Source organism: Mytilus trossulus, chromosome 12 (assembly GCF_036588685.1).
Source record: "Mytilus trossulus isolate FHL-02 chromosome 12, PNRI_Mtr1.1.1.hap1, whole genome shotgun sequence".
In the NCBI taxonomy this organism is placed as follows: domain Eukaryota; kingdom Metazoa; phylum Mollusca; class Bivalvia; order Mytilida; family Mytilidae; genus Mytilus; species Mytilus trossulus.
The window spans coordinates 36,098,393-36,105,936 of record NC_086384.1 but is presented as its reverse complement, the minus strand read 5'-3'; the positions used below and the strand labels follow the sequence as shown (position 1 = coordinate 36,105,936).

Sequence of the window (7,544 nt, the reverse complement as noted above, 5' to 3'; positions counted from 1 at the left end):
TTTGTCATAAATTAGTCGGTTTCTCTCAACAGGAGTTTTAATACTTAATTAAGGTTATTTCTGTCTATATTTTATTTAAATAAAAGTAAACAAAGACTTCAATCACATCAATATTTCCAAAAGCTATAAAACAAATCACTTCAATCTTTTTTTTTACTTTTACCTAAAGTATATATAAATATTATATTTATATATTATATTTTGCACGAATTGTCAAAAACGACAAAATTATTACCATAATTACAAAAAAATCATGATATATATGTATATGTAAACAAAAACCACATCGTTAGCAAAACACGACATAAATGATTGTATACCTTACATAGGTAAGGGCTTATTAATTGAAAGTATGTCATCTATAGATATTAATCAAACACCTTCGAGAAATCTATTCTATGTCTCATGACTTATGTGCCTATTTATAAAGGGAGGTAATTAACAGGTGATCTCATTTTTTGTAGGACTTTCTTGTAGTGGACACAAAGCAGCTATGAAGACATACCTTCAATTATCCGTTTTAATTGTGGCTTTAGTTTTCATGTGTGCTTGTAAGTATATTAAGTATATGAACCATCTTTAAAATTAACGTAAAATGTTACATACTCAATATTCAATTATCCGTTTTAATTGTGGCATTAGTTTTCGTGTGTGCTTGTAAGTATATTAAATATATAAAATATCTTTAGAATGCACGTAAAATTTGCATTCTCAATATTCAATTATCAGTTTTGATTTTGGCATTAGTTTTCATGTGTGCTTTTAAGTATATTAAGTATATGAAACATCTTTAAAATGTACGTAAAATTTTGCATACTCAGTATTCAATTATCAGTTTTGATTTTGGTATTAGTTTTCATGTGTGCTTAAGCTTGTAAGTATATTGAGTATCTTTTAGACTAGCAATTACATCAATATATTACATACTCAATATCCATAATATTATTAACACATACAATGTAGATTAAGTTTGCTTGATAAAAAAAATGTCATATATCCAAGATTAAAACAAGTAAAACAATTATGCGTCAAATAGTTTATCTAGTAAATTCAAGACAAAAACAAATAAAACGATTACTCGTAAAGGTCAATACGTACATAAAGGTTTTACTACATGGTCAAACAGTATGAAGTTCGAGAAATGTTATTGGAAAAAAGAGAGGGTTGGGTAAAAGTTTGAAAGCAAGCACACCACATTCAGCCCTCATGTAATATTCGATTGAAGAACTGAAGGGACATTTCCTTTCAGATTAAGGTGGTACCTAACACTTCAGGGAGATAACTCTGTAATATCAGCTAAACGGTTTAATTACGTTGCTTTGTGAAGGCAATACAAAGCTTCTCAATGATCAAAATTAGTGTTTGTCAAACTGCTATATAACCAGTGTAATTTTTCTGATAAAACGCTTGGTTCAAATTTTTTGAATTTTTTGAATTTTTTTTAAAGGGTCAAAGTAAATACTTTGTCAAAATTTTATGAAAATTAAACGAGCCAAATTAATTTTAGTGAAAGTGTTGGGTACCACATTAAATATTACAATATAGTTTTGAATAACGTATGTAATTAACTAATTATACATGTTCAATCCGATATTAAACCACTATACAATCTGTATTACTACAACGCATCAGAATAAGAGAAAACATGGCCATAGTAATTGAACATAGAAGCGCGTAAATTTGTATGTAACCGAGAAAGTTAAAAATATGGAGATCGAGTCATTAAATAATGTTGTTATCTCTAATAACAGCAAATAGATGTAGGAAGATGTGGTGTGAGTGCCAATGAGACAACTCTCCATCTAAATAACAAATAAAAAAAAAGTAAACCCTTATAGGTCAATGTACGGCCGTCAACACGGAGCCTTGGCTCACACTGAACAACAAGCTATAAAGAGCCCCCAAAAGTTTGTTTTTTCTCAATTGTAATGCTGAAAAAAGATAACAATTGATAAGAGTAGATAGATATTAGATTTAAAGCATGAAGATTTGATAAAAGTATAGTAACTTTAAATAAGTTTGAAAGTCACGATTGTCTGTTTTCTTTTCGGGAAACTATGTGCATTATTTCCTTCACTTAAGATAGAAAAGGAAAAAAACCCAGAAAGAACATGCCGAGATAGGAATTGGCTAATTTGCTTTAAGTGTTAACTTTTGCAAAAATCTCAGATATTTACAGTAAAACATCAATTAATATTTTTTTTCTTTTTTAAAGTTTCTCTTCTAAATTACAGATTTCTAAAATATTTTTGACACATACTTTAAGAAAAGGCAAAATTTCATGTAGGAACTATTTTGTTATAGTTAAACATGTGTACTTTCTTTTTGAGCGTCTCCATTTGGTGGTGTAACACGTAACAAAGCTACCGGTTCCGAGTACCGTCTTGAATATGAAGATATTTTGACTCCGTGTTGAAGGCCGTACTGTAATTTTGAGTCAAAGAACAACAGTGAAAGCGCTGTTCTGTTCTTTTTTCTTTTGCTGTGCATTTACCGTGATTTTATGCAATGGTGCATAAATACCCCAGATTCTTTGTTTTTTCTAGTTGCTTCTAGCTTATTTTCTTAAATTAAAAGTGTCTATCTAAGCAAGTTCAACATGGTTTTTTTCCCTCTCTCCAAACCGTACGAATCTTCTTCATACATGTATCATTTATATTTAACATAATTTTACCGTGTTAATTTATGTGATGTAATTTAAGTATAATTTTTTTAATATAATTTATGTCTTGATCCCGAGTTAAACTTTCGTCTAATTTGTTATAAATTTATTAGGTTTACCACAAATTTTACATTTATTGTGAGTATCTAAAATTTATGTAATATTTTGTTCACATTGGCTAGGTAAATAAACCAAGAAGAACTTTTACAGCCGATTTCATTGAGTGTGTTGCTAAAGGTAATATTTTTGGTTAGCTTGCTTGCTAGCTGTAGAGTGATTTTATTATAAGGTAAAGTGTACTTCACATCGTACGAAGTAGCCTAGTATAAAACTATATACAGATAGACGGACTAGTCTATTCTTAAAGGAGGGTAGTTAACCTAAGATAATAATGATTTCACGGTTCAGCTAGCAAGAAAGCCAACCACAGATTTTACCTTTAGCTACACACTCAATGAAATCGGCTGTAAATACATCAATGAGTAACACAAATAAGCAACTTTAATCCTAGTAAAAAATGAAAAAGAGGTAGGTTCGCTAGTTAGGTAACAACTCATTTTCTAATTTCACAACTACTAGTAAGTGACTGCTCACGGCAAACGTGGATATGATGTATCGATTCAGTAACAAGGACAAATATTAAGCTGAAACAACGACAAATGGAACAACTTACCCCCAGAGACAACCTGAATCCTTCATTGTTTTGTTTTGTCTTTGACAGTAATGTTTATTGACATGGAAATTCATTTCACATGTATTCAGTTGCATTGTGTTTCCTATTTTTTTTTCTGGAATCGGACATTGACATGGTTGATTTTGTTACACAATCATACACATTCAAGTTTTGAAATCGATGATTGTCATCGTAGCAAAGACTGTTGTTCATGTGTGTATGTTATCAGAAAATTGGTGTAGTTCTTATCGCTCTAAAAAAATGTTTGAAAACAAACAGAACGTATTTTAAAAGTAATCCTTATCGTTATTTCCATACGGTCAAACATACGGCTTTGGAATGCAACTGCAATACACATTCACACAGGTCACGCAAGTTCATACAATACTTAATACGGCAGTGGGTGGAGCTTTAAAAGCGATATTCGTAGGGCTGTATCTGTGTAATAGGACACCCAATTGAAGGATAAAAAGTTTTATCCTGCAATTGGGTGTCTTGGGTGTCCTACTATACAGATACAGCCCTACAGATATCGCTATGCTATACTATACAGATATCGCGTTAAAGCTCCGCCCAGTGCCGGACTGAGTATTGTTTGAACCTGTGTGACCTCAGAATGTGTATTCCAGTTGCATTTCAATGATGATGACAATTGTCGATTTCAAAATTTGAATGTGTATGATTGTGTTACAAAATCAACCATGTCAATCATGTCAATTTCCTCATGCATGTTTAGTGAATGTCAAGTCTGAAGCGTAGGAAAACTCGTACACTTCTGTTTCAAATTTGACAATGTTTTGTTATTTTTTTTACTGTTGAAATTAGTTGTTATGTTAAAATAGATAATTATTCACCTTGAGCGATGCATTATTGTTGACCATTCGAGATTCTTTTTTGCGAACCCGTCTTCAGGAATGTGTGCTTTTGATATTACTACGAGGGCCTCAAGGGATACAAACCGAAAACAAATGATAAATATGTTAGTTTTTGTGTCTTTCAAAACACAAACAATATACAGAATTAATTGCAGGATAAAGACAATAACTGTTTAGTGTCTTTAAATATCAGCTGTATTTGTACTCGGCTCGAAACAGGTGTAGTAGCTCGCCTTAAGCTCGCATACACCTTGTTTTCTAGCCTCGTACAAATACAGCTGATATTTAATGACACTATTTATAGATTATCGGTGATCATCTCAACGAGATTGATTTTCTCGCTTGAGCCGGGACGGCGAAAGCGAGAAACGCAATCGAGTTGAGATGAACAGTGATAATCTTTTTATTGCTATTTTACCTATGACGACGCTGTCAATTTCGTATCAATTTCTTGTCAATTTCGTTAGTAACGCCACGTGCATGCTTAGTTACTGGCGATAATTTTTCCATCTCAGGCGAGAAGCATGATATGAAAATGATCACAAAACAAGATCAAAGGAAAAATGCACAAAATAGCGATAATAAACAGTTATTGTCTATGAAACATATGACGGCTGCAAGTAAGCAGTGAACGCCATTTTCTAAACAAGGGTGTAAAGAGTAATTAAGATCACAAAAATACTTAACTCCGAGAGAAATTCAAAATACGAAAGACCAAAATCTAAGGGCAAAATCGAAAGTTTAAACACTACAAACGAATGGAAACACGTGTGGAAACAGTCAGTTTCCTTGATTTTATTCAAAATTATTCATTCACACCAGCATACATTTACTGTTCATGGTTTTACCATGGCAAACACAATTATTTTATTCGAAATATATCGCTATCGAAAGTGCAGACAAACCCACTAATCTGGCACAAAATGTCAATAATTAATGTATAGAAGGTTTTAATTTATCAATTACATGACCTGTAACAAATTGGTATTTCATTTAAAAATAAACCCGACAAAAACGCTTAAGAAAAAAAATGACCGTCGCTGTCGTGTTTAAACCAGGCAAGGGCAGCTGCGTGTGTTTTTTTTATATGTTCAAAACAATCCAAGATCATTTAATGTATACGAAGATATAATTGATGTCACAAGTATTTTGAAATCATAAATCTTAGGTGGTACATACATAATATAAAATAACATGTGTAAATGTATTAAAATTACACAAAAGTCATTGCAGGGAGACATACATATTTGACAAGGTGATAAGAACATGCATTTTAAATTTTATCGGATATTAATCAGACAAGCTACTCAATTTATCATAACTAATGAATTAAAACATATATGGTTTTGTGTGATGGTGTGTCATTAAACATAATTTTCAGTCCCCAAAACAGTTTTAATAAATCAAAGTTAAGAGTTGAGTTTTTTTTTCAATTCTGACAATTTTAACAAATAAGGAATCATTCAAAACTATGCAAAAGCTTTACTTTATGACAATAAAGGATGTTTGACACACATACTTATATTTTATTAATAAAATCCTAAATCGTAAATAAAAAAGATATTCTAAAGATACAATTAACAAGCATGGACTCGTTAAAACGAATCAGCATATCTTTGAATTATATACACAAAGCCATCTTATTAACCACTTTGACTCTCGATAGTCATATGACCCGAAATTGATATAAACGTCTATAAATAGACAGAAGAAAGTGACGACTGATTTTAAAAAGGTCTGTTCAATTTGTCTTAGATTTAAAAACATAATAATATGTAAATCATTTTTATTCCTGTACAATAAGGAATTATATGCGCTTAATATCATATATAAATTTACAGACATAAATTTAGAAATGAGGAATTTTTGTATGATTGCCAATGAAATAACAAAAACACACTAAAGGCCAAGGATGCAAGCAACTATTGGTCGTGATACCATCTTACATTTAATAACATAAGCAAATGATTTTTTCACGGTAGCCGAAATGTTTTTGTTGGGGATGACTTGTGCTGCTGGTTGACGTGACAGAAAGACACAATGTAAGAAAGAGTGAAAGACAAAATTAGAAGAAAATAATTTCTTTGACATGTAAATTATAACGTTAATAATATTATCAATATTATTTCAGTGGCAAACATTATGAATGTAATTATAAAAATCTATACAATAAAAAAGAAAAATCACAAAAATACTGAACTCTGAGGAAAATTCAAAAAGAAAAGTAAAATGGCAAAATCAAAAGCTCAAACATATCAAACGAATGTATAGCAACTGTCATATTCCTGACGTGGTACAGGCACTTTTTTATGTAGAACATGTTTGATCAAACCTGGTTCTTAAGCAAGCTAAACCTCTCACAGTAACCCATCGATCCACATATTAATGATTCATATTTCTATTTTAGGTACAGTTTACTCTCAACAAGAAAATGAAACTGAGTGTCGCTGTGACTACGCCTGCGATGACAACACTGAAGAAGAAGGTTCAGATTACATGGCTAGAACCCAATGTGATAACTACTATCATAAATGTTGCATTCTCATGAAGTTCTGGGTTGATTATCCAACGTCAAATACTTTTGGATAATAAACTAGTTAGTGCAATGGTAGGATGTTCCCACAAAGACAGATTTACAAATACGTATTACAATCATCGAACGTGACATTTTGTATTAAAGTTTATATTTTATATTTTGTATTTCATATTGTTATATTAGCGTGCATACAAAAGGAATAGGTTATCATACAACAGCAGCATACGCATTTTTATCGCAGATGTTCCAAAAAGACAGATTTATAACATGTATAAATAATAATAACAATCATAGAATTATGACATTTTGTATTTAAATTTAATTTTGTGTTTCCATATTGTTATATATAAGCGTGTATATGAAAGAACAAGTTATCATAAAACATTAACATACATAGAAAACCGACACAAACATTAATATTGGGTGTGAAATGACAATTAGGTTCCAAAATAAATTATATAAATTGCTTTTGATATAGTTTATCTATCTTTATGTTATGAAAGAACGGATTATATATCTCATAAACTGACACCTACATCCTCTCTGAAATTTATGTTTTCTGTATGCGTTATATTGTGTAAACACATATCATAAATACACTTAGTCTACTTATATTGTGTGTCTAATGGCTGCGTTGAGAACAATGGATTGACACAACAAGTACGTTTCTTCTCCAAACGAATACAGAATCAAATATGTTAAACAGGAGTATAAATAAAGGCAACAGTAGTATACCGCTGTTCAAAACTCATAAATCCATGGACAAAAAACAAAATCGGGGTATCAAACTAAAACCGA

General features: G+C 31.0%; 1 long non-coding RNA gene across 1 annotated transcript; it reads left to right on the top strand.

Annotated features, from left to right (window-relative positions):
• The first annotated feature begins 322 nt into the window (after nucleotides 1-322).
• On the top strand, nucleotides 323-7,219 carry LOC134693264 (uncharacterized). The gene is made up of 2 exons (XR_010102379.1): nucleotides 323-551; nucleotides 6,618-7,219. It is a non-coding gene; the product is annotated as an uncharacterized LOC134693264 (long non-coding RNA).
• The last annotated feature ends 325 nt before the right edge of the window (nucleotides 7,220-7,544 follow it).